Raw genomic sequence first — 11,626 nt, forward strand, 5'->3', positions numbered from 1 at the left:
ATAATCAAATCAAATCGAATCAAATGTTATTTGTCACATACACATGGTTAGCAGATGTTAATGCGAGTGTAGTGAAATGCTTGTGCTTCTAGTTCCGACAATATAGTAATAACCAACAAGTAATCTAGCTAACAATTCCAAATCTACTACCTTATAGACACAAGTGTAAGGGGATAAAGAATATGTACATAAAGATATATGAGTGAGTGATGGTACAGAGCGGCATAGGCAAGATACAGTAGATGGTATTGAGTGCAGTATATACATATGAGATGAGTATGTAAACAAAGTGGCATAGTTAAAGTGGCTAGTGATACATGTATTACATAAAGATGCAGTAGATGATATAGAGTACAGTATAGACATATACATATGCGATGAATAATGTAGGGTATGTAAACATTATATTAGGTAGCATTGTTTAAAGTGGCTAGTGATATATTTTACATCATTTCCCATCAATTCCCATTATTAAAGTGACTGGAGTTGAGTCAGTGTGTTGGCAGCAGCCACTCAATGTTAGTGGTGGCTGTTTAACAGTCTGATGGCCTTGAGATAGAAGCTGTTTTTCAGTCTCTTGGTCCCAGCTTTGATGCACCTGTACTGACCTCGCCTTCTGGATGATAGCGGGGTGAACAGGCAGTGGCTCGGGTGGTTGTTGTCCTTGATGATCTTTATGGCCTTCCTGTGACATTGGGTGGTGTAGGTGTCCTGGAGGGCAGGTAGTTTGCCCCCGGTGATGCGTTGTGCAGACCTCACTACCCTCTGGAGAGCCTTACGGTTGTGGGCGGAGCAGTTGCCGTACCAGGCGGTGATACAGCCCGACAGGATGCTCTCGATTGTGCATCAGTAGAAGTTTGTGAGTGCTTTTGGTGACAAGCCGAATTTCTTCAGCCTCCTGAGGTTGAAGAGGCGCTGCTGCGCCTTCTTCACGATGCTGTCTGTGTGGGTGGACCAATTCAGTTTGTCTGTGATGTGTACGCAGTGGAACTTAAAACTTACTACCCTCTCCACTACTGTTCCATCAATGTGGATAGGGGGGTGTTCCCTCTGCTGTTTCCTGAAGTCCACAAAGAATATTTCATTCATTCAGATCTAGGATATGTTATTTTAGTGTTCCCTTTATTTTTTTGAGAAGTGTAGTATTGAGTTTCCTGTTGAACAACAGCTCTGCAGGAGACATACCATGTTTTAGTGGAGTAGCCCGGTCGTTTAACAAAGCTAGGTACGGATCTATCTTCGAGTCGGGAGCTTTCTTAAGCAGTAGTTTCACTGTTTTGACACCGTTCTCGACTAACCCATTAGTTTGTGGGTACAGTGGGCTGGATGTGACATGCTTGAACCCGTACATACAGTTTGGCAAAATCACTGAAAGTTGAACTGTGAGGCATTTTCCATACGGACTATGTCTCCGACCCCATGACGAGTAAGGAATTACTTAATGCGAGTTATCACCTGACTAGCAGTAGTGTCCTTCAGCAAAGCTCTCTGGGTAATGAGTGTAATAGCGCATCAATAATGTATCTCCTGCCCTCAAGAGAAAAGAGATATATACACTACTTTGCCTCATGGTCTCAATACCTATTTTTCCTCATCCCACATTGGCTCTGCTCTGTTTTGACCTGTATTTCTAGCATGTTTCACAGGCTCTGAATGTCTACTCTATATCAGCATTCACCTTGGGCCAGAATAACACTGCTTCTGCACATAATTTTGACCTTTCCATCCCTAGATGGCTTTTTCTGTAACACACTTGATATCACAATTCTTGAACCCTTAAATAGAATTCCATCAAGTAGAGATAGCTCATCCCTGTATTGACCACAAGGGTATGGTATAGCTTGTGCAGACCACTCACATGTTATGAATTGAATCACCTTTTGCAAACATCTTCTTTTGCAGTAGCATGTGATATAACTGTCCACATTTCATCTGAGACTGGGCAAGTCTTTCTGATAAGGTTTACATGTATGGCCTCGTCCTGCTTGTACATCTGGTTTGGTTCTGAGCTGTCAAAAGCTCTGGACAATGTGTCTGCCACTAACAATTGTTTCCCTGGCCTGTACTTGAGTTGCAAGTCATATTTCTGAAGTTTTGTAAACAGTCTCTGTACCCTTGTTGGTGTGTATGTTAGACCCTTCTTTGCAATAGTAACCAAAGGTATGTGATCTGTTTCTGCCAACACTGTTTTACCATAGATAAACACATGGAATTTCTCACATTTATATGGCAGTGCCAATGCCTCTATCTCAACCTGAGCATAGTTACACTCAGAAGTTGTCAGAGCCCTGGAAGCATATGCGACTGGGCGTCATCTAGTGCCATATTGCTGTTACAACACTGCACCTAAACCTGCTTTATAGGCATCTGCTGAGATTTTGGTTTTTGCGCTTTTCATCATAGAACCTCAGCACTGGAGCTTGCGTGATCAATGCCTTAAGCTCCTCTTTCTGGTGATTACTGTTCCTACACCACTCTGTAGTTTTACACAGTAGATGTCTCACCTGACTTGTGTGAGTTTCCAGAATAGGTACAAATTTATATCTACCTCCAGCACCAATGTGCATGTCCTGAAGTAGCAATTGCTTCACTACTGTAATTTTCTGGAATTATGTTGACCTGTGCTCCAGAGTCAAATTTGAACACAATGTCAGTTCTATTAGATTTGTAGGTAGCAGTCCAGCCCTCATCTGGTCCTGCAAGTGTGACTGTTCCCACATAGTGTACTGTATTTTTTATCTCCGCTGCTTGCATTTGAGTGCAAAGTGTTTTTTCATGCCACCACAGGTGTAACACCCTTTTCTATATGCTGGGCACTGGCGAGGTCTGTGCTCTCCTCCACAGTTGCCGCACAAGCGCTGGTTCCCTGAAGTGCGCTGCTGACTGCTGTAGGGCGCTGTCCTTCGAAGTTAGCCGTTTAGATGTAGCTCTTCCTTTGCTAACATACTCCACCCTGCATACTGTGTCACTACGAACACCACTGTCCATTGACCATATGTGACTCTGAGTCACCTTTCTAGCTTAACACATTTGTATTGCTCTTTCTAGTGACAATTCATTCTCACGAAGTAACTTTTCTCTCAGTCCCTTGTCGCTCAACTCAATAATAATTCTATCAGTGAGTCTGCAATTTGACCAAAATTACATGGCTGACATTTCAGTTAAGTCCATAATAAATTCCTCAAAAGTCTCTCTTTTATTCTGACATCTACTTTTGAAAACATAACTCTCAAATGTCTTGTTTCTTCTGGGAGTACAAAAATACAGAAATTTGGCTAATACCAGTTCATAATCTGCTAGCTCTTCATCCCTTAGCTGAAAGCAGTTGCATACATCAATGGCGTCCAGGCCAACAAACGTTACTGTGAGAAACAGTGCTACCTTCTGTGCGTCGTCTTTTTCAGCCACTCCTATTTCCGCCATTTCAACTGCTTCCATTGCTCTTCAGCATTGCCGTAAAGTTTCAGTTCTGTTGGAGGCTTTAGCTGCTCCATGTCGTTAGCCAGCTAGCACTGCAAAACGACTAGGTACGTGCACTGCACGCTCCGTTAGCTCTGGCGTGGTTATTTTTTACATCAGTCTGGTTAGCCCAGTGGCTAGTTAGCTAACATCAGCTAAAGTTAGCTAGTTGACGTGAAGCCTCTTGGCACCGTTAAGCATTTTTTACCAAAACTTCATGATGGATGAGTTAATGATGAGTTCTGTCACTCCTGGTACCATGTTGTATCTTCTTGTCGAAGAAATACTAAAGAAAACAACAGTTTTTAAAACATAAGTCCTTCTTTATTCAAGTTAACTGGAGTCATGCAAGTATAGTGCATTGAGCTGAGATTTTCCGCAGACTGCGCGTTCCTTAAGTGATCATGTGGCCTCTGATACGATATGCCACAAAATGTACAAGCAATAAATAATGTATGCTAGTGTGACAATAAAACGGACTGCTAGAAAGTGGAAACATTGTATCTACCCAGCTAACGGTCTATAGCGCCAAACATCCCACCACGAGCAGGTTGGCTTGTGAGACAACCACAGTCATTGGTGACAACGATGATGCACCAAATGTTGTTAGCTGATAAGATGCATGTTAAATTGCTGCTTAAAATGTTGTTTCGAACCGTGCTCAAACAAACAACCCGATATCATAGAACTTCAGAAGAACAAACACATTTGCCATGCACATCTCTGATCATGAATTTGTTTCGACCAGATGACAATTTTCTATGCAGGTGACTTTTATGAACTTCAGCTGAGACAATTTTATAAACCTATGATAGAGTTGTAAGAATGCAATGTTTTTTTGTGTTATTGACTAATTCTAGAGATTTGATTAACTATTGGATTTCAAGTAAAAAATATATTGCATTTGGGGACAGATTTCATATATTTGTTTTGTGTGTATAACGTTTACCAGAGAGAATGAAGAAATTAGCGACAAACTACTATTCAGTAGTTTTGTTTTCATTTGAAAAATAACATATTACATATTTTATTGTAAATACATGGGTCTTATTTATGAAATAAAAAATGTATTTTCTTAACTCACTCCAAAATAACTTCACAGAGTCACACTCATAAAACATGTGTATAACAGTTTCCCCTTCTTTATCACAGAAAAGGCATGTGTCCTCTAAGTCCTTATTCTAATTATTTTATTTTAGGTACTTTTGAAACTCAATTTAAGTGGTTTCTATACAGTTGGTGGGGCATTTTAACCTGTTAAAATGATACTCCTGAATCTCTATGATTAATAAAATATTTCCTTGAATGTACTTTTAACAGAGCTGAGATTTACTTCAAAGTGCACTCACCCTATTGCTTACACCAATCATGTTGTTTCATATCTACACAAGTGCCTAGGGAGGAGAGGTTAGGGTTACTACTGTCCTAACTATACTTACCCAATAAGTACATGACCTAGAGATATCCCTTATTGGGACAGTGGTTAGGGCGTTCGTCATCAGTGCTGGTGGCCTGTGTTTGAGACTTGCTAGGAGAGTCACCCTACTGTAATTCTTAGCCATATATGCCAATGTCATTATTTTGCAACAGTTACAACACACTTATCTGGTCTAATTAAAATGTGTTTCTCATTGAAATATGGGAATCTGTAGAATTACCACTTGCATGTGTGGGTATGGATGTGTAGAATTCCCACATTCATACCCATACATGCAGTAAAGAGCCGGCCCTAGCCTTTGGGAGCAAAACATTTTAGCAGCCCCCATCTTGACAGTGGAGAGAAAAAAGTTTTATAGTTAATTTCCTGCAATTCTACACATTTTGCCATGGGGCGGAGAATTGTTTTTGCAATTTTATAACACATTTCCTTAAATTCTACACATTTTTCTATTGGGTGGAGAGAAATGTTTATGAGAGTGACCAACAAAATCAATGGCGGCCTCCCGGTCGGTAGATCAACCTTGATTACAGCAAGTATAAATAGCTGGCTAGGCTCACATGGTCTAATTGAGTGACTGACATAAGAAGCGAAAACCTGCTGATGCACAACCATATTTCGAAATTGCACCTTGTGCATTCCACTATTCTAACTCTCAAAAATGGATGTTCTGCAGATTCCCCCTTTAACATATTGTGATTTGTCCCAAGTGATTCTCTTGCAATTTGTCTGTTTTTCCACATAACAACTTGGAGATGGAATTCTGTATTGTTTTGGTATAACTGGCATAATCATTGCTTAAATTGAAAATGTGAGAAAATACAGACATGCTACATCAGCAGCAACATTTAACACCTGGGCCATATTTAGACTGATGTTATTCCTATTCAGAAACACATGTTTGTTCTACATGGTATATGTTGTGTCGATTTCAAAAAGACATACAATTCTGTTTGAGATGCTCAGCTGATTCCCATCTTTCAATGAGAAACTAATTTTAATTTGATCAGAAAGGTGTTGTAATTGATGCCAAGTAATGACGTTAATATACACTGAACAAAAATAGAAACGAAACATGCATTTTACTGAGTTTACAATTCATATACGGAAATCAGTCAATTTAAATTAAATTCATCAGGCCCTAATCTATGGATTTCACATGACTGGGAATACAGATATGTATCTGTTGGTCACAGATACCTCAAAAAAAGGTAGGGGCGTGGATCAGAAAACCAGTCAGTATGTGGTATAACCACCATTTGCCTCATGCAGCGTGACACATTTCCTTCGGATAGAGTTGAGTTGATCAGGCTGTTGATTGTAGCCTGTGAAATGTTGTCCCACTCCTCTTCAATGGCTGTGCGAAATTGCTGGATATTGGCGGGAACTGGAACACGCTGTCGTACACCTCGATCCAGAGCATCCCAAACCTGCTCAATGGGTGACATAGCTGGTGAGTATGCAGGCCATGGAAGATCTGGTACATTTTCAGCTTCCATGAATTTTGTACAGATCCTTGTGACACAGGGCCACGCATTATCATGCTGAAACATGAGGTGATGGCAGCGGATGAATGGCACGACAGTGGGCCTCAGGATCCAGTCACAGTATCTCTGTGCATTCAAATTGCCATCGATAAAATGCAATTGTGTTCATTGTCCGTAGCTTATGCCTGCCCATTACATAACCCCACCGCCACCATGGGGCACTCTGTTCACCACGTTGACATCAGCAAACCGCTCACCCACACAACACCAAACAGGATGTCTGCCATCTGTCCAGTACAGTTGAAACCGGGATTCATCCATGAAAAGTACACTTTTCCAGTATGTCAGGGGCCACCGAAGGTGAGCATTTGCCCACTGAAGTCGGTTACGACGCCGAACTGCAGTCAGGTCAAGACCTTGGTGAGTATGACGAGTACGGATAAAAGATAAAAGCTTCTCTGAAGCGGTTTCTGATGGTTTGTGCAGAAATTCTTCGGTTGTGTAAACCCACAGTTTCATCAGCTCGCCGGGTGGCTCGTCTCAGACCATCCCGCAGGTGAAGAAGCCGATTGTGGCGGTCCTGGGCTGGCGTGGTTACACATGGTCTGCGGTTGTGAGGCCGGTTGAACGTATTGCCAAATTCTCTAAAACAACATTGGAGGTGGCTTATGGTAGAGAAATTAACATTCAATTTTCTGGCAAAAGCTCTGTTGGACATTCCTGAAGTCAGCATGCCAATGCACACTCCCTCAAAACTTGAGATATCTGTGGCGTTGTGTTGTGACAAAACTGCACATTTTAGAGTGGCCTTTAATTGTCACCAGCACAAGGTGCACCTGTGTAATTCGATATTTTATTTGATATTTTATTAGGATTTCCATTAGCTGTTGTGAAAGCAGCATCTTCTCTTCCTACGGTCCACATGAAACATGACATAATACAGAACATTAATAGACAAGAACAGCTGAAGGACTGAACTACACATATTTTTTAAAAGACACACGTAGCCTACATATAAATACATACACACAAACTATCTAGGTCAAATACGGGAGAGGCGTTGTGCCGTGAGGTGTTGCTTTATCTGTTTTTTTAAACCAGGTTTGCTGTTCTTTTGGGCAATATGAGATGGAAGGGAGTATCAATAAATAATGGCTCTATATAATACTGTATAATTGTCATGAATTTTTTCTGCATTTGGGTACTGTGAAAAGCCCTCTGATTAGTGAAGTGGTTGAAGGCACTGAGGAGACAAGAAGTCCAAACCTAAAATGAGAGACCCAAACAGGATTGTAAAGTGGCCGACTGCAGTGTTTGAACCACAGTAACAGCGCATTTTTATTTAACCACAGTTTTCTACATAACTTTGTATCATTTGATTTACACAACATGCCTACCACTTTGAAGATGCAAAATATTTTTTGTGACACAAACAACATAACTATTCACCGTCCCAAAGTCCATACTTTGTAGAGCTGCCTTTGTCGAACACCAAACGTGTTTGCTTATTTCTTTCTTTAATTAAGCAATGGCTTTTTTTCTGGACACCTTTCCGTAAACCCCAGCTCTGTGGAGTGTACGGCTTAAAGTGGTCCTGTGGACAGATACTCCAATCTCCGCTGTGGAGCTTTGCAGCTCCTTCAGGGTTATCTTTGGTCTCTTTGTTGCCTCTGTGAGTTTTGGTGGGTGGCCCTCTCTTGGCAGGTTTGTTGTGGTGCCATATTCTTTCCATTTTTAATCATGGATTTAATGGTGCTCCGTGGGATGGTCAAAGTTTCTATTTTTTTACATTTTTATATCCCAACCCTGATCTGTACTTTTCCACAACTTTGTTCCTGACCTGTTTGTGGCTGGACACTTTGCTGCTTTCTTTTTTCAGTTACTGTATATTACCATGTTTGTAAATATGTAGGTAGCTTTTTTTCTCTCACAAGAAATTGAAGCTAGATAGAAATGTAGCTTACCCTGCATAAGGGCTGGGAAACAACCCTTCCCCCCATAAACTGATATAGGAATAAACTGACTGTCAGATTCAGTTCCTATTCTCTTTGAGTGAACCAAAGCAAAGACCTGTGTCACTTCTAGATATATTCTTTTGTGGTGGTGGACTGTACAGGAAATGGTAACTAGCTTGACCTCAAGGAGGACAGAAAAACAGTAAGGGAAAGGGGATACCTAGTCAGTTGTACAACTGAATGCATTCAACTGAAATACATCTTAGGTCTTCCATTTAACCCAGTAGGCCTTTCCTGCACTGAACATAAGTCAGAAGTATTATTTTGTTATAGTATACATGAGGTTTTGAGTTGTTGGCATGTAACCAGGCATGTAAGCAGGCATGCGATCTTCAGATCATGTCAATTGTGATTTATGAAAGGTGTGAGTTTCTTTTAGAAAAAGACAACATAATGATAATTGAGACATGTTATAGCTGTGCCACTTTAAGGTGAAGTAGTAATAAACAGGTGGTCAGTGTTTTGAAGTACAGTAGACCTAGGCCATACTGTAAAATAAATAGTCAGTACTGGACAACTTCTCACTTCATGACACTTCTCTTTACACTCTTTACACAAGCCAGGTTTGCCAGGTCCAGCAAAAATATCTAGACAATGACCAATCAAAACCAGCCCAAATGTTTTTTTCACAGCAAGAGAGGAGTTGCCACATTCGTCCAATAAACCCTTTTTCCAAAATGCTATCGTGCCAATGAAGGAGTATCGATGTAACTTGTCACGACATTAGAAGCTACATTTTCGTCAAAATAATCATTATTGCGAGCTGTGACATAAAGAAATTTGAATATGTTGCAAGAATATCTGGATACAGTCGTTAGCCGTGGTATATTGGCCATATACCCAAGAAAGCTAAGGTAACTGAGCTAAACGACTACCGCCCCGTAGCACTCACATCCGTCATCATGAAGTGCTTTGAGAGACTAGTCAAGGACCATATCACCTCCACCCTACCTGACACCCTTGACCCACTCCAATTTGCTTACCGCCCAAATAGGTCCACAGACGATGCAATCTCAACCACACTGCACACTGCCCTAACCCATCTGGACAAGAGGAATACCTATGTGAGAATGCTGTTCATCGACTACAGCTCGGCATTCAACACCATAGTACCCTCCAAGCTCGTCATCAAGCTCGAGACCCTGGGTCTCGACCCCGCCCTGTGCAACTGGGTTCTGGACTTCCTGACGGGCCGACCCCAGGTGGTGAGGGTAGGCAACAACATCTCCTCCCCGCTGATCCTCAACACTGGGGCCCCACAAGGGTGCGTTCTGAGCCCTCTCCTGTACTCCCTGTTCACCCACGACTGCGTGGCCATGCACGCCTCCAACTCAATCATCAAGTTTGCGGACGACACAACAGTGGTAGGCTTGATTACCAACAACGACGAGACGGCCTACAGGGAGGAGGTGAGGGCCCTCGGAGTGTGGTGTCAGGAAAATAACCTCACACTCAACGTCAACAAAACTAAGGAGATGATTGTGGACTTCAGGAAACAGCAGAGGGAACACCCCCCATCCACATCGATGGAACAGTAGTGGAGAGGGTAGCAAGTTTTAAGTTCCTCGGCATACACATCACAGACAAACTGAATTGGTCCACTCACACAGACAGCATCGTGAGGAAGGCGCAGCAGCGCCTCTTCAACCTCAGGAGGCTGAAGAAATTCGGCTTGTCACCAAAAGCACTCACAAACTTCTACAGATGCACAATCGAGAGCATCCTGGCGGGCTGTATCACCGCCTGGTATGGCAACTGCACCGCCCTCAACCGTAAGGCTCTCCAGAGGGTAGTGAGGTCTGCACAACGCATCACCGGGGGCAAACTACCTGCCCTCCAGGACACCTACACCACCCGATGCTACAGGAAGGCCATAAAGATCATCAAGGACATCAACCACCTGAGCCACTGCCTGTTCACCCCGCTGTCATCCAGAAGGCGAGGTCAGTACAGGTGCATCAAAGCTGGGACCGAGAGACTGAAAAACAGCTTCTATCTCAAGGCCATCAGACTGTTAAACAGCCACCACTAACATTGAGTGGCTACTGCCAACACACTGTCAATGACACTGACTCTACTCCAGCCACTTTAATAATGGGAATTGATGGGAAATGATGTAAATATATCACTAGCCACTTTAAACAATGCTACCTTATATAATGTTACTTACCCTACATTATTCATCTCATATGCATACGTAGATACTGTACTCTATCATCGACTGCATCCTTATGTAACACATGTATCACTAGCCACTTTAACTATGCCACTTGGTTTACATACTCATCTCATATGTATATACTGTACTCGATATCATCTACTGTATCTTGCCTATGCTGCTCTGTACCATCACTCATTCATATATCCTTATGTACATATTCCTTATCCCCTTACACTGTGTATAAGACAGTAGTTGTTTTGGAATTGTTAGTTAGATTACTTGTTCGTTATTACTGCATTGTCGGAACTAGAAGCACAAGCATTTCGCTACACTCGCATTAACATCTGCTAACCATGTGTATGTGACAAATAAAATTTGATTTGATTTGAAACCCTGAGGTGCCTTGTTGCTGTTATAAACTGTTTTATCAAAGTAATTAGAGCAGAAAAAAAGTTTGTCATACCCCTGGTATTCAGTCTGATATTCCACAGCTTTCAGACAATTCGCATCCAGGGTTCAAACCCAGTTTATAATTGTAAATAAATCCCTTTTGCACATGTGCATAACTATAGATAAATCCAACAGGCGAGTTTGAGTGATGACAGTTGGACAGAGGATCTCAATCTCTCTGCAAGAAACTCTTGGACGAACTAAAAAAAACATGTTATGTGCCAGATGTTAAGACTACAAACTGTTATAAATCGACCATTTGCGAGATTTACTTGTCATTTCAATAGGCATATGCGGCATAGTAAAATCTGGGTTTATGATTGCAACTCAACTTTGCCATGGTTTGCTCAGCTAGATGCAGGTAGTCTATAGCCATTGATAGGCCTACATCTAATTTCAGATAGCCTACAGTAGCCTAAGCAAGATGTAAACTGAAGTTATAGGCTATTTATTGAATCTGTTTGCCAGCTCCAGATAGGCTACACAAGTGATAATGCAATTTTAACATATTTATTGTATCCAGTGGTGGAAAAAGTACCCAATTGTCATACTTCAGTAAAAGTAAAGATATCTTTAATAGAAAATTACTCAAAAGTGAAAGTCACCCAGTAAAATA

Source organism: Oncorhynchus tshawytscha, linkage group LG05 (genome assembly GCF_018296145.1).
Source record: "Oncorhynchus tshawytscha isolate Ot180627B linkage group LG05, Otsh_v2.0, whole genome shotgun sequence".
Classification (NCBI taxonomy): domain Eukaryota; kingdom Metazoa; phylum Chordata; class Actinopteri; order Salmoniformes; family Salmonidae; genus Oncorhynchus; species Oncorhynchus tshawytscha.